This window comes from Chelonia mydas, chromosome 11 (assembly GCF_015237465.2).
Source record: "Chelonia mydas isolate rCheMyd1 chromosome 11, rCheMyd1.pri.v2, whole genome shotgun sequence".
Classification (NCBI taxonomy): Eukaryota; Metazoa; Chordata; order Testudines; family Cheloniidae; genus Chelonia; species Chelonia mydas.
This window is the reverse complement of record NC_051251.2, coordinates 51,523,821-51,547,094: the sequence shown is the minus strand read 5'-3', so window position 1 is coordinate 51,547,094 and position 23,274 is coordinate 51,523,821. Positions and strand designations below refer to the sequence as shown.

Here is a 23,274-nt window from a genome sequence, read left to right as displayed (position 1 = left end):
AAAATTTACAACAAAATATTACCTTTATTTTATAATGATATGCAAACTGATTTCCACACATTATGGTAGCAAAATATACAGTAATCAAAATTAGAAATCCACCTATTTTCTAGAAAGTGAATTTAGTTTCAAATGTGAAAAATGAATAATACAGGCATTGTTAAAAACAACATAATTTCTGTTAAAATATTTTCATTTTTTGTATGTGCAAAAGGTTGCAGGTTTTATTCGTTATTCTGGCTTTCAACTTACATTTTTCTCTGTGTGAATTTACAGTAAAATATTAAGTTGTTTGTCTTTTTTCCCTTCCCCTTTACATTTATATCTCTGTAAAAGTCTAGGTAAATGTTTTGTAACACTATTTTCTATTTAAGGAAAGAATTTAAAGTTTGTTTACTAAGATTTAGGTCTTGAAATACCTATCTTCTAGTGCTACTGAACGAAATTCATTATTGAACTACTGGGCATATTACTAAAATTGTTGCCACAGATATGCATCTCTGTTCAATTTCTGTCTAACTTGATGACCATATTAGAATCCTAGGGCTTTAATTTTATCTTCAAATTAGTTTACCAAAACCAAAATTGCAGACAATACTATACAACTTTAAAAGCATCCATGGGTTTAGAATCTGAAGTATTGCTGAAAGCAGGCAGAAAACTAAAAATTAACTGTGAAATCCTAGACTCATTGAAGTCAGTGGCAAAACTCCCATTGATTTCAGTGGGGCCAGGATTTCACCCTCAGGCTTCAATCCTGTAAACACAAAGTATGTGCAACTTTACCCATGTGAATAATCCCATTGAGATCCATGGGACTACTCATAATGTGTGTTTGCATGATCAGCGTTAAATGATATGAAAAGACATTTGAACTCCTTGAGCCAGATCTTTAATTTGATGGCAGTTTTGCTACTGACATCAGTGAGAAGAGCATCAAGCCTTTAAAAAAAACAACAGAAAATTCATATTATGAGTTTTCCTCTTAATATGCATGTCACAGAACCCCTACAGAGGTCTACTCTAGCTGGTCCTGTGCCTTGAAATTCAGCTAACTTTATTAGATTGAAATTACATACACCTGGTATAGTTCATTTTTGCCAAACATGACCAAGAACACATTATTATAAGGCAGTACTGATTTGCATATTGTTTACACAATGACCTTATGTAAGTGGCAGCATTTGAATTGTGCACCGTGTATATCTTGTAGGGTCCTTTAGTGCTTGTCACTACACCCTTCCAATCTCCCTCAATGCAACAGTAAGCTTTTCCAAATTTTCCACTACACTGTAGAACAATATAAATCTACAATCACACACAAAAACTACATTAAAATAACATTATTAGGGTTGCAAAGTCAAGCACTCAAAAATTAGGAAATGCCAGAATTAACCTTAAATTGACCCCCATGTGAGGATGCATTGTTAGTCTTTAATTACATGTTCATATGCTGTTTTTTCCACAGGATGCCTGCTTCATTCAGTGCACAGAATGGACTGTGCTCACTTAATGATCAGCTATTCCATATTTTGTTTTCTCCTTGTTGTTCAAAGTGTGGCCATAGGGTCTATTCACTGCACTATTCAAACCCTACTCAAGACAGAATTATTAATTTCCTTATGGGCTTTTCTATGGCACCCATCACTATATCAACTGAATACTTCACAAATATTAATGACTTTATTTTCACAACAGCCTTGTGAGGTGTGGAAGGTGGAAATATCCCCGTTTTACAGATGGGGAATGGAGGAGCAGAGAAATTGAGGACAAAAGTATCCACCTACTTTTGGGTGACCAATTTGAGACACCTATGACCTGATTTTTCAGAGTACTTAGCGTCAGAGAACACTTTATATGTTCAACACACAGATCCCATGGGTTTCCACTGCAGAGGTAAATGCTCAACACTTTTGCAAATCATACCAAACAATGAGGCGCACACAATTTTTGGTTTGGTTTCAGTAACCTGCCCAGCATCACACAGAAACTCTGTGGAAGAGACATGGGTAGAATCCAGTCATCCAGGGCAGGATTCAGCTAATTTAATTCTGAGACCATTCTTTCTCCTTCAGCAATGTCCTGCCTCCTTCACTATACAGGAGCAACTTCCTGTTCCTGCTGCTGGTGGTGTTGCAGCTGCCTGGTTATTACCACTGGGGATGGAAGGAGGGGAGTGGAATGGAGCCCTTCCTCCACTCCACCATTCCCCTACCAGTCGTGATTGCCACCTGATTGCCTAACTCTACCCACCTTGGGACTGCAATGGTATCATTGCCTTCAATGCAATCCCTCCCCACTCAATCATTGGGCTGGTGGGCCTCCTCCTCCCTCTGCTTGCCCACGAGCCTCCTCCCCGCCCCGTGCCCACACCTTGTAGTTCACTGCCCTGTCTTGCATGGTCTCCTGTGTGATATCCTCTCTGCCCCCACATCTACTGCCAACACCTCTCCTGGTGTCATCAGCATCCCCACCAGGGCAGTGGCAAAAAGCACAAGCAGGGAGTCCATTGCCAAAACTATCACCACCACCAATAGGACCCTCTCAGTCAGCAAGATGACCCTGGCAAGAAAAAGGGCAAGGGTCCAGACTGGAGGGCTCCTTCCATGGCAGCAGCTGCTTCTGGTACAGCCCTACCAGTGGCCGTGGCTTCCCCTTCATCTGCCGTCCCTTTCACCAGATCTGGGGGCATCTGCCTTTCAGTTCACAGAGCATATGCCCAGGTAGCTGTAGCCCCCGCAATTATCCCCAGACCTACAGCTTGAGGTATTGGGAGTTGCCAAGATTTTGCAGGTCACCTGCTGCACCTCTGGGTCCACGTGGAGGGGCTTATCCTCAATCTTGTCAACATCTAAGCTCCAATACCGGTCATCTGCCTTCCTTGGGACCTTGGATCCCAGTAAGTGCCTGGACCTACGAGGGGATTTTAACATCTCCTAGGATGTATGGGACTGCCTCAGAATAGAGAATGCCAGGCTGTTGCACACATCCTCAGGGATTGTCAACCTTCCTCGTGGACATCTGACATGACCACCACCTGGACCACTCCAACACCTTCACTTATGTTTAGGTGGAGGACACTTGATTGTACCACTCCTGATTAGACAACACTTACATTTCTCGATTTCACACCTTGCGGGCCCACTCCCCCACCATCAGGCCTGCCCGTTCTCAGACCACCATCTTGTGGTCGAAACGGCCTTTTTGACACCTGAGCTGCTGTAAAACTGTGTTGGGTGGCAGCCCCTCTTCCAGAACATCTTACTGAAATTCTGGCTTCACTTTCCCCCCACACCTCCTGATTCTCGTACACCCCATCCGTGCCCCACAAAGTTGCAGGACCTCCTTGTCATCCTCCTCCTGGCCTCAGCCAAAATGACCACCCATCACTCCAGGAGAAGAAAACTCTGTGACTCTGAGGCCCATTTCTGGTCCCTTGTCAACTCATGTTTCTGGGCAGAGTTCCTCTGGGCAGCATTTACTTACCCCCTGGACACCTCTGAGAAGCTCTAGGTGTTGTCCAGGGTTCTCTGCTTGGGGTCCCCTTCTGGTTCCCTGATTTTCAAATCTTTAACCTCACTCTAGGCAACCTATGGCATGCATGCTGAAGGCGGTATGCAAGCTGATTTTCAGTTTCACTCACACTGTCCAAGTCCTGGCCACCGGTCCGGGGGGCTCTGCATTTTAATTTAATTTTAAATGAAGCTTCTTAAACATTTTAAAAACCTCCCTCCTCCCCAATTTCCATAGCCTCCTCACCCAGATGCCCAAGAACGTGGTGGGGGGGAAAGGGGGAGGGCGCTCCAGGCACCCAACCACTCCACCCCAGAGGACTGCCCAAGCAACAGAAGGCTGGCATTCAATAAGTTTTGAAGCGCAATGTGGCCTTGTCCTTCCCTCCTCTCCCCCTCCCCCACCCCACCAGGTGTTTTCCTCATCCCGCACCCCTCTCGGGCTACCTTGGCAGTTATCCCCCTATTTGTGTGGAAAATTAATAAAGAATGCATGAATTTGAAACAACGACTTTATTGCCTCTGCAAATGGTGATCGAAGGGGGGAGGAGAGGGTGGTTGGCTTACAGGGAAGTAGAGTGAACCATGGGGGCAGGTTTTCATCAAGGAGAAACAAACAGAACTGTCACACCGTAGCCTGGTCAGCCATGAAACTGGTTTTCAAAGCTTCTCTGATGCGCAGCATGCCCTGCTGTGCTCTTCTAACTGCCCTGGTGTCTGGCTGCACTTAATCAGTGGCCAGGTGATTTGTCTCAACTTCCCACCTTGCCATAAATGTCTCCCCCTTCCTCTCACAGATATTGTGGAGCACACAGCAAGCAGTAATAACAATGGGAATATTGGTTTCGCTGAGGTCTAACTGAGTCAGTAAACTGCACCAGCGTGCTTTTAAATGTCCAAATGCTCATTCTACCACCATTCTGCACTTGCTCAGCCTAAGGTTGAACAGTTCCTGACTACTGTCCAGGGTGCCTGTGTATGGCTTCATGAGCCATGGCATTAAGGGGTAAGCTGGGTCCCCAAGGATAACTATAGGCATTTCAACATCCCCAACAGCTATTTTCTGGTCTGGAAAGTAAGTCCCTTGCTGCAGCTGTTCATACAGACCAGAGTTCCTGAAGATGCGAGCATCATGTACCTTTCCTGGCCATCCCATGTTGATGTTGGTGAAACGTCCCTTGTGATCCACCAGTGTTTGCAGCAGCATTGAAAAGTACCCCTTGCGGTTTATGTACTGGCTGCCTTGATGCTCCGGTCTCAAGATAGGGATATGCGTTCCGTCTATCGCCCCACCACAGTTCGTGGATGGCTTTGCTGCAATGGGATTCCCTATGACCTGCACATTTCCCAGAGTCACTACCCTTGACAGCAGCAGCTTAGTGATTGAATTGGCTACTTGGATCACAGCAGCCCCCACAGTAGATTTGCCCTCTCCAAATTGATTTCCGACTGACCGGTAGCTGTCTGGCGTTGCAAGCTTTCAGAGGGCTATCGCCACTCGCTTGTGAACTGTGAGGGCTGCTCTCATCTTGGTATTCTTGCACTTCAGGGCAGGGGAAAGCAAGTCACAAAGTTCCATGAAAGTGCCCTTATGCATGTGAAAGTTTCACAGCCCCTGGGAATCATCACAGACCTGCAACACTATGCCGTCCCACCAGTCTGTGCTTGTTTCCTGGGCCCAGAATCGGCATTCCACAGCATGAGCCTGCCCCATTGCCACCAGGATGGCCAAATTGCCAGGGCCCATGCTTTGAGAGAAGTCTGTGTCCATATCCTCATCACTCTCGTCACCGTGCTGCCATCACATCCTCGCCTGCTTTTGCAGGTTCTGGTTCTGCATATTCTGTATGATAACGTGTGAGGTGTTTACAATGCTCATATCTGCTGCGGTGATCTGAGCAGGCTCCATGCTTGCCGTGATATGGCGTCTGCAGGAGAGCAGAGTTGCAGGGGAAGAGGTGGTTGGATGACCAGTTTTGCAGACCTACTGCACCGTCTGCTGCCAGGACACAACAGCTGAGCAGGCTGCATGCTTGCTGTGGTATAGCGAGACAAGAGCAGCCGAGCAGAGTTGCAGCGGAAGCGGCCCTGCGAGACCACCAGGAGAGCAGAGTGGCAGCGGAAGTGGTGGATGATGACGGTCATATAGAGGACCTGCAAGGTGGATTCATAGCATAAAGAGAGCAGTGTGACAGCAGAAGCGGTCATTCTATGACGACGGTTAGCAGTCCTAGTGCACCGTCTGCTGAAAGCAGTAGGGCGCCCGCACAGAAAAAAGGCACAAAACGATTGTCTGCTGTTGCTTTCACGGAGGGAGGGGCGACTGATGACATGTACCCAAAACCACCCTTGACAATGTTTTTGCCCCATCAGGCATTGGGAGCTTAACTCAGATTTCCAATAGGTGGCGGAGACTGTGGGAACTGTGGGATAGCTACCCACAGTGCAACGCTCCGAAAGTCGACACTAGCCTCGGTACTGTTGACGCACTCCGCCGACTTGATGCGCTTAGTGGGAACACACACAATCAACTGTATAAAATCGCTTTCTATAAAATCGACATCTATAAATTCGACCTAATTTCATAGTGTAGACATACCATATATGAATTCTATGATTTCACTGAGATCAGCAGAATATCCTTTTTGTTCTGGAAACTTCCTTTCAAATGCCAAGCTGCTAGATTTAACTTGTTTGGATTCTGGTGAAAAATTTGACCCTGGGCTAACAAATTGGACCTCAGACTCAGGAACAGGTGGCTTCACTGATATATTCAGGAGGTTGGGAAACCAAGATCTCCTGGATCAATGGGGCAGCGGCCACTAAAATCACTTCCACTGCCTTCTTTCTGATTTTCTGTATTATCCTGGTGATGAGGGACATTGGGGGAAAAAACAAAGTAAGCCCTTAGGCCACTTGAATGATGGGGCATCTATGCCCTGGCTCCTGGCTCCCTTTTATCTTGAAAAGTATTGGTGAACTTTCCAGTTTGCCTTGGATGCAAAAAGATCCAGAATCAGAACTCAGAAATTTTTGATGACCAATCAGAAGGATTCATTGTGAAGACTCCATTTCACCTGAACAATTTTCTTTCTGCTCAGACAATCAGCCTTCACATTGCTGGTTCCCTTGATATGCAAGGCTCTGATAGTCCAAAGCCTTCACCCACTGCATCAATGATGCTGCTTACTTTTGTAGACCCCTTGACCTCACACACCCCGCTGATGGTTTACATATGCTATAGCCAACATATTGTCCATCATTACCAGAATGACCATTCTGCAAAACTAGGGTCAGTTGTTGAACAGCTTACTTTATTTTCCTCAGCTCTAGAAAATTTATACTATTCTTTCATTCCAAGAAGGACCATGTCCCTTGAGCCACCTACTTCTTGGAGAACACTCCCCATTCTTCAAGACTGGCATCTGTTTTTATGGTAGACCTCTCTGTCTCTCCTATGCCCATCCTCCATGAAATCTCTTTGGACTCATCCAGCATTCCAGGGATTTCAACACAACTGATGGAATGTTCACTTTCTGAGATGGAAAAAAATCAGCAATTGGCAGGGAAGGAACAGCAGGAAACTCTGGAGAATTTTCATATGCTTTCTTGCGCAACGCACTACCCCTAGGCACGATATGATCATCTATAGAACATTTATTAGGCTGCCTAACAATGTCCTCAGGCACCTCCTCAGGAGGGTAATTGCTGATCTGATCTTTTCATGGCTTTTGGCTGACAAAAAGATTTTGTGGGCCTCTGTGTCTAACACTTCAAGATGAACTAGGAGTTGAGATGCTTGATGATGACTCATTCCAAAAATTACTATAAATCCATTGCTGTTGCAATCAGGGCCATCCCTAGGGGTGTGCAGGGCCCAGGGTGGAAGAGACGAATCCGTCAGTTCTGGGACTGACCGCACATGCCAATCGGACTGGCCCATGGGGCCCCCCGAAGCATGGGGCTCGGAGCAGTCGCCCCGATTCGCTGTACCCCAGGGATGGCTCTAGTTGCAATGTTTAGATTATTGAGTCACTCAAGTGGACCCCTTCTTGAATGTGGATCTGATTAGAATGTCATCCAGAAAAGGGTATACCCGAATCCCCTTCTGCCTGAGAAAAGCCACCAGAAGGAGAACTAGACACAAATAATTCTAATCTCTTTTTATGATACTTTTCCTTTCCATGCATGAAAACCTTGTAAGCAGAGCTTTCTGCGCCAGTGCCCTTTGTGATGTGTCAGAGGAACGCTATACCCAGAACAGGAGAGGAGGTGGAGATTGGGAACCTGAGTCTCATGAGGAGTCCTGAAAACCTTTTCTGCTAACATGCATCTCTTTAGCTTTGCCCTTTGGAGAGTGGATAGAAAACCTGTAAGGGAACACTAGCAGCTGCTGCCTGGGGCTCACAAGATGACAGCCTCTGAGGTAAAGGCACTTTTTGCACCAAATCCAAGAGCTCCCTAGACAAAGAGGGGATTTCTTCCTGAGTGGAAGAGTCCCTTCTTCTCCCCTCTGTGCAGAATTCCCAACTTTCCCTGGGGCCAAGGAAAGGAGACCAAATTGGCAGATGAGACTAGGGGAGAGTGAGGGCAAGGAGATGACGATGAGACCCGTGCTTGGGAGGGTGCGTGCCTGAAATGGTCTTACCAGTCAGTCCTTGCTCTGTTTATGGTGGATTCATCTGGTCCCGCTTATGGTTTCCCCAGGCTGGGCCACTGTCCTTTGACATAACCGCCTCTGGCGAGTCAAGGGTTTTCTTCATTTTTCTGCCATGCTTCAAAACATTTGTCAGACTCCCTGCTTGTGGGGAATTCATAGACTGACAGATATTAAGGTCAGAAGGGACCATTATGATCATCTAGTCTGACCTCCTGCACAATGCAGGCCACAGAATCTCACCCACCCACTCCTGCAACAAACCTCTCACCTATGTCTGAGCTACTGAAGTCCTCAAATCGTGGTTTAAAGACTTCAAGGTGGAGAAAATCCTCCAGCAAGTGACCCGTGCCCTATGCTACAGAGGAAGGCGAAAAACCCCGAGGGCCTCTTCCAATCTGCCCTGGAGGAAAATTCCTTCCCTACCCCAAATATGGTGATCAGCTGAACCCTGAGCATGTGGGCAAGATTCACCAGCCAGATATCCAGGAAAGAATTCTCTGCAGTAATGCAGATCCCACCCCATCTAACATTCCATCACAGGCCATTGGGCCTATTTACCATGAATAGTTAAAGATCAATTAATTGCCAAAATCATGTTATCCCATCATACCATCTCCTCCATAAACGTATCGAGTTTAATCTTGAAGCCAGATAGGTCTTTTGCCCCCACTGCTTCCCTTGGAAGACTGTTCCAGAACTTCACTCCTCTGATGGTTAGAAACCTTTGTCTAATTTCAAGTTTAAACTTCCTGATGGCCAGTTTATATCCATTTGTTCTTGTGTCCACATTGGTACTGAGCTTAAATAATTCCTCTCCCTCTCCGGTATTTATCCCTCTGATATATTCATAAAGAGCAATCATATCTCCCCTCAGCCTTTTTTTGGTTAGGCTAAACAAGCCAAGCTCCTTGAGTCTCCTTTCATAAGACAGGTTTTCCATTCCTCCAATCATCCTAATAGCCCTTCTCTGTACCTGTTCCAGTTTGAATTCATCCTTCTTAAACATGGGAGACCAGAACTGCACACAATATTCCAGATGAGGTCTCACCAGTGCCTTGTATAATGATACTAACACTTCCTTATCTCTACTGGAAATGCCTCGCCTGATGCATCCCAAGAACGCATTAGCTTTTTTCACCGCCATATCCCATTGGCGGCTCATAGTCATCCTGTGGTCAACCAATACTCCAAGGTCCTTCTCCTCCTCCGTTACTTCTAACTGATGCGTCCCAAGCTTATAACTAAAATTCTTGTTAATAATCCCTAAATGCATAACCTTACACTTCTCACTATTAAATTTCATCCTATTACTATTACTCCAGTTTACAAGGTCATCCAGATCCTCCTGTATGATATCCCGGTCCTTCTCTAAATTGGCAATATCTCCCAGTTGTGTATCATCCGCAAACTTTATTAGCACACTCCTACTTTTTGTGCCGAGGTCAGTAAAAAAAAGATTAAATAAGATTGGTCCCAAAACTGATCCCTTAGGAACTCCACTGGTAACCTCCCTTCAGCCTGACAGTTCACCTTTCAGGATGAGCCACTGTAGTCTCCTCCTTATCCACCTTTCAATTTTCATATTGATCCCCATCTTTGCCAATTTAACTAAATATTCCCCATGTGGCACCGTATCAAATGCCTTACTGAAATCTAGGTAAATTAGATCCACTGCGTTTCCTTTGTCTAAAAAATCTGTTACTTTCTCAAAGAAGGAGATCAGGTTGGTTTGGCACGATCTACCTTTTGTAAAACCATGTTGTATTTTTTCCCATTTACCATTGACCTCAATGTCCTTAACTACTTTCTCCTTCAGAATTTTTTCCAAGACCTTGCATACTACAGATGTCAAACTACAGGCCTGTAGTTACCTGGATCACTTTTTTTCCCCTTTCTTAAAAACAGGAACTATGTTAGCAATTCTCCAGTCATATAGTACAACTCCTGAGTTTACAGATTCATTAAAAATTCTTGCTAATGGGCTTGCAATTTCATGTGCCAATTTCTTTAATATTCTTGGATGAAGATTATCTGGGCCCTCCGATTTAATCCCATTAAACAGTTCGAGTTTCGCTTCTACCTCGGATCTGGTAATATCTACCTCCATATCCTCATTCCCATTTGTCATGCTATCATTATCCCTAAGATCCTCATTAGCCTCATGAAAGACTGAGGCAAAGTATTTGTTTAGATATTGGGCCATGCCTAGATTATCCTTAACCTCCACTCCATTCTCATTGTTTAGCGGTCCCGCATCTTCTTTCTTTGTTTTCTTCTTAACTCCTAGGGAATGAACTCTTGGGTCAGGGTAATGCAGCCAAAGTGAAACCTTTCTGACTTGGCAGATGAGACAACTGGAGTGCAAAAGGCACAAGCATGTCCTTGTGTCTCTGGCACGGATACAGAACAGGAGGCAGACAGCTTTTGTCCCCTGTTTGGACCTTTCTCCACCATCCTCCTAGCCCATCACCTAAGCAGTGGGGGAGGGAGAGGGTGCTGTGGTAATTTCAGGCAGGAGACAAACCACCTCTTCAGCATTGAGGGGCTTGGGGGTTTGTTTTTAATTCTCTCTTGCAGTAGATGCTGGATTCCACCGCCCTGACAATAATTACAGGAGGCAGAATCAAACTGAGGGAGTCTCCAGAAGGTGGAGGCCAGTCCCTCATCAGCCATCCCATCAGCTTTGATTCAGCTCCCTACAGCTACAGACCCATGCTGAGGAATCGGATCTGTGGATCTAACCCTGACAGAGAATCTGAGTTCTCCTTTCCATGAGACATGTCCCAAAACTATTTATATGCTAGAGATGGTAAAATTAAAGCCTAATTTAGTTTCTGTTCGGAATAAGAATGACTTAACTTCATATCTTTACTAAACAATAAAAAAGTGCTTCCACAAATTTCTTTTGATTCCAAACAAAAGAGGTTTAGTCAGCACAAAATTTAATTATGCCTTTTTCACCATGCAGCATTCATAAGGCTTCTCCAAATCCACTCCCATAGGCCCTAATTCTGATTCAGAAGCCAAATATTTTTGGCACTATTCCTGTGGAACTCAGAGATTTGGCAACACCTCCCTCATCTAGCATAAAACAATCTCTCATGCCTCCAATATACCCATATAAAGAAAGAATTCCCTACACCAATGTTATTAGGCTTATGTTTCAAGGTCCATAAACAGAGGAGCAAATCCAAAATGGCAGCTACCAATAGCATGGCAGAACTGCAGTTTCTATAATGCAGAGTCCCTTAAGAGAGGTGAGCCAATCTTAAAGTGGGCTATGGTTCCTGGGTTTCTATGCCTGTCCAAAACAGTAGAGCTTCAAGTTGAACTTTGAGTACTGCTATTTGCTGCCTGGGGTGTCCAGTTACGCTAAGATGCCATGGTGTGTTCATCCCCACTTTTAAGAGAAAGAAAGCATCCTCACAGTATTTAAACTACCTGTACAAGCCTTAAAATGTAGTTATGACAGGTCTACCCCAGTTTTAAAGTGATGTTAATTGTCAAACTCTTGATCAGAAAAGGAAGTAGTTAGTGGGCCAAAGGTGGTGCAACCAGCTCTGTCTGTAATACACAATTTGGATTGCGTGTGAGTTATGGTCGGTCTATACAAAAATATACCTAACACAAAGCCACGACATTAAAAGGCAAAGCACCTAAGAGCACATACCCTTTTCTCCTCTGCCCAGGGGGACGCACCTCACCATTAGTATACCCATCGTGCACCACAGACAACACACCACAGAATTAATACTGCTGCAGTAAGGATGCCAGCCTTCTAGCACCCTCTTCCTGAAACTCACCACCACCACAAACAAGCCACACCAGATTTCCTTTAGACTTCTGCCCTACTATCCTTTTTGCACAGTTAATTTTGTGTAACTATAAACAGCCAGCACACAGCTCAAATAACCAGGACATGCAGGGAGACCTTGGGAGGTGTTGGACTCCCCTGCAAGTTGCTCTGGGGTTGTTATTGCAGTGTAGAGGCTACAGAAGCCCCAACAACTCCTATGTCATCCCTCTGCAGAGATGCAATGACTGATGGACCCAGCTAGTTTTCAGACCACCCAATCTCCAAAACCCACCTTACATTTCTTCATGGCATCAAGTTAGAATGATAAAAAGTTTGCTCAAAGTTAGAAGCCTTTCTTTTAAACTATACAGAAATGAATTAGGTTTGGTTACTGTGAGAAAATTTAAGGCCCAGAAGAAAGCTAAAACAAAATTTAATGTATATATTGCTTAGAAGAAAAACATTGTTTTCAACATACTACAAAAAGTAATGAGAGATTGTAAAGAATATTTGTAAAAAAGAAATACAAATGAATGTTGTAACCTAATTATATTCATGGCATTACCTGTTGAGAAGAGTCAATACTGGGACAGTTCAACAATTAGGATGTTGGGGGACACTGAAAATATTTGGGGAGGGGCAGGAACAGAAGAGACTTGTCTGTCTGTATTCTTGTGTAATGGTTTTGCAGAAAAAGCTTTCCATTCCATACACAATCATTTTAAATGCCAAAGGAAATCTGTATTTTGAGTCAGATTCAACTGCAGGATAATATTTTCCATCTTCAGTCTAAATTGATTTTTCCTATGTGGTAAGGATTTAGTGCTGTCCATGTCAATAGCCAAAAGGAAAATAAACTACCCAACAAAAAAATTAACTCAAAATTTTGATTACTAATTCTTTGCTTTTAGTGTTCCTGACATTTCTGGGTTGTTTCTTGCAAACTGGAAGAAACAAATTAGCAGCAGCCAGAACTGCTTGAAGCCAGTGAAATGATTTAAATCTGTTTGTTTTAAAATATTGTTTTAGGTGCATTTAATCAGATCAGAAGTGCCAAAAAATCAAAATATGGGTTAAATGGGCAAATTAAAATGGAAACAGTTACATTCATAGGAAACTTTCAGGAATAGTTAAGACAAAAAGAACAAGCACAAAGTCCTCAGATTTAGACTGGTTGCCGCAAGTCAATACAACTTATTGTATGATGCCAATAAAGATCCAACGTCTTTACTCAGTGAAAACTCCTATTGCCATAAGTCTTACATTGTTACACAAGGTGACCTACAAAAAAGCCAATTACCATCATCAGCCCCTTGATCTCACATTTTAATAGTAATAATAAATACATATTGAAAGGGACAGTAATAATAGTGAGGGGCCATCATTGTTTCTTGAGGCACTAATATTTAGATGTCTAATACTGAGATGACAGTTGTTAGCCAGTTGTTCAGGTATGATGGGACCAAATTTTCTTCTCTTGAAAATGATATAGTTGTTACAAACACCACCTTCATGAGGACTTGCAGAGAACTGGCTAAGTCAAAGTACAAGGTAGTGTAGCATCAGTTTGGAAATGGAAGATGTTCACCAAAGATGCAAATACTTTTGATCACTGCTGAAAATGTTGACATGGAAATTTGTATAATTCAGATCAGTGGAAGCTATGGTTCCACTGCTTCTCTCATTTACTCTGAATAACTTGATTTTGAACTTCTTGTGCCCAATAAATGTGTTGACCCATACTATGCTCTGTACTGGACAGAAATATGTGAACAGAAAGTGTTGAATCATTTCCAGGAGAACCTTCTCCTCTTCTGGGTTCTTGAGGAATGGAGAAGTAACTAGTTGAGGACAGGATTCAATGCAATAGCTGAATGAATGAAATGAAATAACTGATCTCCCATTCTGACCTGAAGTTATTTACTTTCCACTTCTGCCAAAATGGGGCAATTCTCTCTTAGGATGAACTTACTTTTGGAGAATACATAAATCATTAAAGTTTCCTTTAGGGTCCTAAGAAGCTGATGTGGTTTTGGACCAGGGTCTTTGAAAATTCTTCTGGTATTGGTATTCTCCCTCTTTGGCACCAGTATATTTTGTAAGTGGATATGTACTTTCCAGAATTCTCTCTATTGCCAGCCAAAGGGTTGGAAATCTCATGCTTTCTCTTTCTTTGAAGTTGAAGGATGGACTGGTTCTCAGCTATATCCTGATGGATGTGGTTAAAAAGATACTTTGGATTTGTCTTTAGAGTGCAGAGTCAAAGCGGAACTTTGTATGTGCTGCAACAGGATCCACATGACCTATTAGTATATGACAGGCTACAGCGATGATTCACACCAGAGCTTGCTGCACACTTAATCACTGTGTAGACAAGCTCTTTGATAAATTTCTCGCCTAGGGGCCTGAGCAAAAAGTCTGTGGTTGGCTGGAAAATCGTGTTATGTTAAAAACCACTGCTTGTAATTATCCTGGAAAATATTTTGAGGAATTCAATAGCTGCCTCATAGGAAAAAAAAGAACAGAAAATGAAGGAGTGATATATTTTTAAAATATTCCTAAGATTTCAACTCAGAGGAGAGCTCCTTAACCTAGATTAGTAATGAGCTCAGGATATCGGACTCTGAGACACCTATGCAGAGAATTATCAATTTTTGTCTGCATTGTCTAACAAGGGGATGTTGCCCTCATGAGAGAAAGATTTCTTTAGGCAGTAAAAAACTGAGATAAGAGCTTGGAAGCCCCAGCTCTCAAGTTTCTTGGCTGCCTAGATCCCCTGGATCCCCAGCTTCAGGGCAACCTGCCACTCAGGCTGCCCTGGAACTGGGGCTCTCAGGACTGCCAGGCCCCGTCCCTGGCAGGCTGTCGGGGGCCCAAGAAGCTTGAGGAGCCTAGGAAACATTTTGTAAAAACAAAACAAAAAAATCCAGTGCTGCATAAAAATATAGGGGGTGAAGTTACCATAAAAAAGAATAATGCATTCATTGACGACAGTCTTCTCTATGTGTGTATGTTGAAGCCTAATCGCTTCTGCCAACATTAACAAACAGATATATTGGATTATCCCAACCCTACCACACTATTTCTCTCCCACAATTCCTCAAACACATACAGATTCAAAAACAATTGAGGGAAAGAATGACATACCAGTTCATGATTCAGAAATCACTGAGGAAGACTCATATGTAGTGATACCACCAACTTTTAGTGATCTCTTCCTGTAAAAGAAATATTGCATCAGGGCTAGTCCTGCAAGATGATGAACATCCTCAACGCCCACTGACTCCAGTGGGGATGTAAGGTGCATTACATTGCAAGAGCAGGCCCTTTGAAAGCTCAGATCCAAATCTAGATGGGTTTCCATCCTTAGGTAAGGGACACTGTAGCTTCTTTGTTAATGTAAACAAATGTGTTCTATCTGAAATTGTATAATATAGTGCTATAGCACAGCAGATTCTGAAGGACTCTACTGCACTTCACACTCCTCTTAGGTCCAGGAAATTGAGGTTTACCGACTTTCAAGAGCACAATATAAGAAAAATCCTAACAGACAAGAATTTGCAGGACATGATTTTCTTACAGTAGGTGAGGTGCAAATGGAAGGGACCTATTTGTGCTGTTGGGCAATTTAATGTGATCATTGCTGTTAGTGCATGTCTAGCATCCAGGTGTCATAGTAAATGATCCATAAGAAATCATTAATAGAATTTCAAATTACCAAAAATGAGATTCAATTTTATCTTTATCTTTTATTGGGGCCAATGTATTAGACACATTTGGCAGTTTATTCCCTAAGTGGAACAACTAGGAAGACTTAATGTTGTTATTATGAAAGGATCACAGAATGCTTATCTCTCTTATCTGTGCTAAACTGTCAAACCCAAGCAGTCATACTTAAAGCAAACAGTAAAACACCGAGGGAAAAAATCGCGGCTTTACCATTTAAGTGGCAGCTTAGACCTGGACCTTGAATACAGTTAAATTCAGATGACTTAACTGTAAATTGATTTACTGTTGTTATATTATTTCACAAGTCAAGTCTCAGTTCCAGATTTTGTTTGCACTGGAAATACTTAAATAGTGTTTGTTACACGTATATTGAAAATTTGAGAAGATATTCCTGTGCTGGTGGTTTGCTTTATGGAGACTACTGAGGGTAAATGTACCCCATTCTCAGGAATTTAGGACAGCTGGTGAAACTGATTGAGCTACAAGGACAATTAGATACTAACAAACAAACAAACATTTGACCTGATACTAACTGCTGCTGTTTGGAAATAAAATTTGCTGACCTTGCTAGAAAAGTGGTACTGTATGTTGGTCAGGATCCTGGATCTTGTTTTGTTTCTTTATATCTATGTTCCTACATGGACCTCGGAGAATCTGAGCACATCCCATGAGTAAAAATGACAATCACCTCTCAGAAAAACTTGGGTGAAGAAGCGGGTTTTGCATTTCGCTTTGAGTATGGCAGTATTACTGAAATAATAATGAGGACTAAGTTTCATAGCCTTGGTCCAGCTCTTGAAAAAGTTGTCTCCTACAGTCATGAGCATTCCTCTAGTGGTCAACAGTTTCAATGTTCTAATGTAACATAGCTGTCATGGGAGAACAGGATTGCACGAAGAGAAAGAGAGAGAGAGACTCCTGCAAGCAGTTAGGACCAATTTTGTGCAGAATTTTGAAAAATCAGAGAAGTGACCATTAACCAGTTAAACTGGAGGGGCTGTGCAGTGGGGAGCCTGGAAGACAGCAGTAAAAGGGTGATATGTTTCCACTAACTTATGTTGCTGGACAGGCAGGCTGCTGTAAATCCTAACCAGCTAGAATTTTCTCAGGATATGGCACATCATTCTTTTATGACAGAAAAGTGAAGGAGGAGGAGAAGGATGGTATGTGAATAAAAAAAATAGTAAATTGGTTAAATATCTCTAAAGCTTATCAAAGAACTGACTGTGATTTATATTCAAACTGTTCTTAAATATAGTTCTCTAACAGTCTGTAATACTACTTTGTTTTTCAGTGGACCATGCATATAATCCTATTCTGTAATCCTTAATCAAATAAGACTTTCCTTGATGTCTATGGAAATTCTCTCAGCAAATATACCGTAGAACATGCTAATTCCACTGGTTCAGGATTTGCTCTAGAAAATGCCAGAATGATCACACCATGTGTCAGCATCTCTCTGAACAAGAATATAAAGATACCAAAGCATATAATTTTCTTACAATATTTATTTCATTTGATAAAATAAGAATGCATACTTGTCACTGATGACTGACACTTATACTTAAAAATATACAGCACAGTAAGGTACATTTACTAATCATAAATATAAATAGTTACATATTTCAGGGATATATTTTCCTCTCAACGTGAGCACATGACATCTATGAACACTAATTGGAGTTACACATGCACATTGAAAGGAGATACACCCCTTTTCCTTTTAGGTCACTATCCAAAAACATTAGAGTATCACCAGCTGCCACAAGGATCACACTGCATTTTTTAGGCTAATAGTGGTGGAGCTATATCAAGTACTGTATATAGAAATAAAGTAGTCATTTAAAACATGTTTTTAACAGAACAATTCAAACACAAACAGCTTAATGTATAGCTGGCAAAGAGAGAGCAAATATTCTTGGCAATTGTTTTAGATGATTATTTTAAAAATTTTAGTAACATTGGAAATATAATTATTGCTAGAATATTATTTTCTAAAAGTTTTTAGTTTGCATATAGAAAAAAATTATAGATTAACTCATTTACAATTCCATCCCTTTAAAGTTTTTAGCATATGTATATTTAGCATTAATCATAATATGGGCAATATTATATTAAATAAAAAAGAAACATCAGAAAAATGTCTTAAGAAGTTTTGTAAATGTTAACAGAAAAAAACCCAGAGATCTAAAGTATTACCCAAAAAATACTGCAAAGAAAAAGAAATGATTAACGGCTATTCCATTTGTTTTAGTGAAGTTTTGCCATCAAGTGAGAAAGTATCTGGAAGATAAAGAATCCAGTTACATCAGATTATTTATAACAGAGCTAACTAATAACTGTGACTCTTCATCTGAAAATATTTAAAAGCAGCTCATAAAATATGAATTGCTTTAAAAAGACATATCATATTATGCTTCTACCAGAAAAACAACCATGACATCATGGTCTGTATTTGTGCAACACCTACCACAGCAGAGTCCCTCACTAGGGCTACGGATTATAGAGGAAGAAAGAAAAAGAAAGAAAGAAAGAAAGAAAGCAGAAGGATGCTGTTTATAAAAATGTGTAAAGCACTATAAATAATTCTCAGCAAGTAACAATCCTGCTAAAATATATCAAGTGAAGAATAGCAACTTGGTTTGCATTTTTATTTTTAATGAAGATTGAAATATTGCAAAATAATTTGTTTAATAAAAGACAGTATTTCAGACATTAAGATAAAATTTTATGTCACCCTAAACTGCATAAATGATGAGCTGAGAGAAAAAGGCTTAAGTACAAGATTATCTGGAATTTCAATGACTGGAGATTTCCCAATGAAATTGTAATGAGTCTTGAGAGACAAGGTGGGTGAAGTAGAATCTTTTATTGGACCAACTTCTGTTGGTGAGAAAGAGAAGCTTTAAAGCTTATGCAGACAATTCCAGATCTGAAGGGCTCTCTGTAAGCTCGAAAGCTCCTCTCTCTCTCTCACCAACAGAAGGTGGTCCAATAAAAGATATTACCTCATCCACCTTCTCTCTCTAAATCCTGGGCCCAATAGGGCTACAACAACAATACTGCATACATGTAATGACTTTGGATCTCATCTCAATGGCCTAGTCCCTGAAATACCCTTTGTCAAGATTTTCCATTCCTTTTTACTAGACAGCCATTCCTGGAATGTTGAAATCTGGAAACTTACCTCTCTCTGTAGTAGCTATTCTTGACCAAGTCAAGAAATTAAACCCTAGTCCTTTGGTTTAGCATACTTTACAATTTAACTCCCAGTTAAATAATACAATATAATTGCAGGGAAAAAAATCTATTTTAAATAGATATATTTACAAATATTCAAAAATATATCTATAGACTATTCCCCTGAAGCAAGATTAATGGCCAGCTTGTGAATGGAATTTTTTTGAGGCATCTGTAACACTGTAGGAAACACAAGCAGCTTCTCATCTTGCTGAAATTTCTGCAGATGCACTCAGTACATTACTATATCTCCACTTGTTTTGTGACAGGCTTGTAATTACTCTTAAAACTAGAAAGAGTATTCAGACTCTTGCAGTACATAGAAGATCTCTTTTAATCTTAACGAAATGTATATATATTCTTGTTGGCAAAACATATATCACCTCTGTCATTTTTAGTAAGTATAAGAATCAAAATTATGTAAAGATGGTTCATATTATTGCTCACAAACAATAAACTAAACAGTATGAATGAAATACAGACATTAGCAAGAGTCCACATCTTCAAGACAAGGGAGAACAGGCAGCAAAACTGAAACCTCCTGGCCCTAAAGATCTACATAAAAACGTTGGTATGACAAAAATACATGTGGCATGTACTGTGTTACAGCACTGTTTGACATAAGAATTGCAGAGAAAGTCTGAGTTGTAGAATATAGCACAGTGACCAACTGAAAAATGTAGGGACATAGATATCAGGTCTATTATAAAATTATGAGCAGAACTTCAGAACAATAAGACTGGACACCGTTTGATTAAGTGAATTTGTCTATATCCCAACTTCTGGAGTGCATTATATAATATGTTTAAATTAGATCAATTTAGACTGCATCTAGATTAATTGAGTAATTTATGATCTCATAAAGATCAAGATCAAGAGAAGATCAAGAATGAACTCTCAAAACTAGAAGAACCACCTGAGTAATTTAGGCTCTCCTCTAAATTTGCATCCTGGTGTTGAGATTGGTAGCAAAGACATCTGTAGGAATTACACCATATAACATCAACCGAATTTACTACCATGAGTGATCACTCATGCTGACCCAGGTTTGTTGGTGTGCATATTTTTTACACTATCTAGTGCATCAATAATGGAAACACTGTATTTAGTTTGGGATGCACCATTCCCGAAGATGAGAGGCCTCCTAGAATAGTGGAAAACTGAGGCTGTTTCTATACTGACATTATTCAGCAATGTAGCAACACTGTTATACCTACATGGGTGCAAACCCCAGTTTAATTGCAATGCACCAGTGTAAAATGGGCTTTGCATTTGTATCAGTGCATCATAGCCCAATTTCAAACTGGGATAAGCCATACCGGTGCACTCCCAGTTTTACATAAAAGCGAGTTATTTATACTGGGGACACGAGTGAGAAAATCCTGCAGAGACAGGGCCTGAAACTCCCTTTGTGATTTAGATGATAAAATGCCACAGTGTTTACTCTGAGACTCTGAATCAGTTTGCCTCTGATCAGACAAAGGAGCGTTCACGAGAGAGTGCCAAAAGATTTATTTACAACCTAGCCTTCCCTGTTTTCCTGAGGCTGTGGTCACCAACTGGTGTGGATGCACTCCCTAACCTAAACTGAAATTATCCGTGCCTGTGACGAAAGCAATATTGGACAATATAGAAATGATACCTTTGAGGATACTGTTCTAGTAGGACTATCAGTAGCCGAGACTTAGGTCTTGTTTAGACAGGGAAATTGACCCAAATAGCTATTTCGGAATAGATCCTCATATGGGACACACAATTTCTGAATAAAAGTCACTTTATTCTGGAATAATTACTCTGCTCGGTCCCAGTATACTGAAAAGGGAAGAAGCTGTCTTGTGACTTTTCGCTTTGCAAATTGTGAAGACAAACATTCAAAATATCAGGAGCCCAGAACAAATCCTAAGAATTTAAAGAGAGGATGATACTATCAACAAACACTACAAAACTTGATCTTTCTAAATTGTTTGTTCATTTTTCAGAGGTCTAGGTCTAGGTCTAGGTCATTTTTCAGAGGTACATGCTCCCTTTTTTCAAACAGGAAACTAACTACTAGTAATAAAATTTCTCTCCAGAAAGGTCTTTGGTACCTGTTCCATAGCACCTCTCAACAATATGATATGTTAATTATATCTTTTGAAAAGTACCCCGAAAATGGATGGAAAAGTAGAATTAAGTTTTGGAATGGATTCAGAGTGGATAGTATAACTCTTTTGATGTCTTGGTCCAAGTAGTCAAATTCCACATTAGAAGAAAAATAGAATAAATGGCCCCCAGTTGGTAGAGAAAGGGGAAGTCAGAACTGGTGTGAGGTTTCCTTCTCAAATTCTTCTAAAACTGCTATTTTTAAATATAATATATTGTGGATGAAAGATCAGAAGCAAAAAGATCTATTATGCCTATGACCACGATGGTATGATTTCCCAGATGTCTATATCTTCCCTTCTAATGAAAATAGAAGCCTGATGGGAAAGAATACGAGAGTCATCTGTAGCAGTGTAGTGCTGCCTCATTTGCTTGTTAGATAATTTAGCCCTCCAGCTAACCCAAAACTCCTTCTTCTTAGATAATAAAAGTTCATATAAAAGTCCAAAATCTTCACCTAGTCTTCATCCCTGAATAACACCCCTCCCTCCAGTGTCAATTTAAACCTTCAGCTCTTCTTCCCTCTCTGAGGTATGAGAGCAATGCCCCTTGTAGTTCTCTCAGTGTCAGAGAGCAGCTCAAATCCTCTTAACTCCAGTCTTGGGGCCTTTGACAGTGCAGAAAGCATCAGGTCAGATCACCAACTCACCTTGTTTCTCCTTCTCCAGAACTACTTCCTGAACTCTCTCTCCTTGGTGTATTCCAGAAACCCTTCCTGTTGCTAACTCCTGTCTGCACAGCAGCTGGAAAGGTGTTTCCCAGGACTGGCAGACAGACATGTCTTAACTCTACTGAAGTTAGCATTATAAAAATAGCTGCATGGATACGGCAGCATTGGTGGTAGTTTAGACTAGCTGTCTGAGTACCTACCCAGGGGATTGGGCAGCACTGTACTAGGGCGGCTAGCCTGAGCTGCTGTCTGTGCCACAGTGGCCACACCGCTAGTTTTAGTGCATTAGCTTGAATCAAGCTAGCATGTCTGTCTAACTGTCCTAGGAAGCACCCTCCCAGCTGCTATGTAGACATACCCTGGGCCTTTGTCCTATGATCCTTTCACAATATCCTTCTCAAAGCGCTATTTACAGGGAGACCAAAAGCTCCTGCCCTTTCTGGTTTCCATCCTCCCTAGAGAAAGCCAAAGGACATGAAGAGAAGAAATTCTTTAAATTGGCTATGCCCCAGTGCGAGAAGCCTGGATAACAAACAAGAAGAATTGGCTTTGCTCATTTAGGAGCATAAATGAGATCTAGTTGGTACTATTGAAACCTGGTGGGATAATTCACATAATAACCATTTATTTTTAACAAGGCAATCTATTTAGGAAGTAGTGAGTGGACAGAAGGATGGGGCCACTCTGTCAAAATTGGCATTACCTGTTTCTAAGTTACTGACAAGTCAGAAGAAAATTATCTTGAATGCTCATGGATCAATGCCCTAACAAATAAAGCACAAGATGGGGTACTAGTTTGGTGTCTACAACCAAATCACACTAGGGAACAGGATGACTATCTCCTTAAACACCTGTAATGTGTAGTAAAAAAAAGCTGTGTGATCATGGGAGAACATCAATTTGAGTAATAAATGCAGGAGGTATCAAGCTGCCAGTACTAAACATTCTCAGAATTTCTAATTATTATTGATGACAATTTCCTAACTCAAAGTGTTGAATCCAACACAGGGGATTCTATGTAAGATCTTGTCTCGACAAAGAGGAATTGATCACAGAACTAAAAATTAGTGGCAATTTGTAATGTGCAAACTGGTAATCTTTGGTGCTTCAAAAGAGCCACTATCAGAAAGCTGCAAACTATCATGAGCCAAATCATAGAATCATAGGACTGGAAGGAACCTCAAGAAGTCATCTAGTCCAGTCCCCTGCACTCATGGCAATATTATCTAGACCATCCTTGAGAGGCGTTTGTCTAACCTGCTCTTAAAAATCGCCAGTGATGGAGATTCTACAACCTCCCTAGGCAATTTATTCCAGTGCTTAACCACCCTGACAGTTAGGAAGTTTTTCCTAATGTCCAACCTAAACCATCCTTGCTGCAATTTAAGCCCATTGCTTTTTGTCCTATCCTCAGCGGTTACGGAGAACAATTTGTCTCCGCCTCCTTGTAACAACCTCGTATGTACTTGAAAATTGTCCCCTCTCAGTCATCTCTTCTCCAGACTAAACAAATCCAATTTTTTCA

The 23,274-nt window shown here is 41.4% G+C and overlaps 1 long non-coding RNA gene across 1 annotated transcript in view; it reads right to left on the bottom strand.

The window, feature by feature from the left end:
• The window catches only part of LOC122462447, a 63,325-nt gene that overhangs the window by 6,940 nt on the left and 33,111 nt on the right, over window positions 1-23,274 (bottom strand). The window contains exon 4 of the long non-coding RNA XR_006284980.1: window positions 15,116-15,186. This is a non-coding gene — a long non-coding RNA (uncharacterized LOC122462447). The remainder of the gene's footprint in view (window positions 1-15,115; window positions 15,187-23,274) is intronic.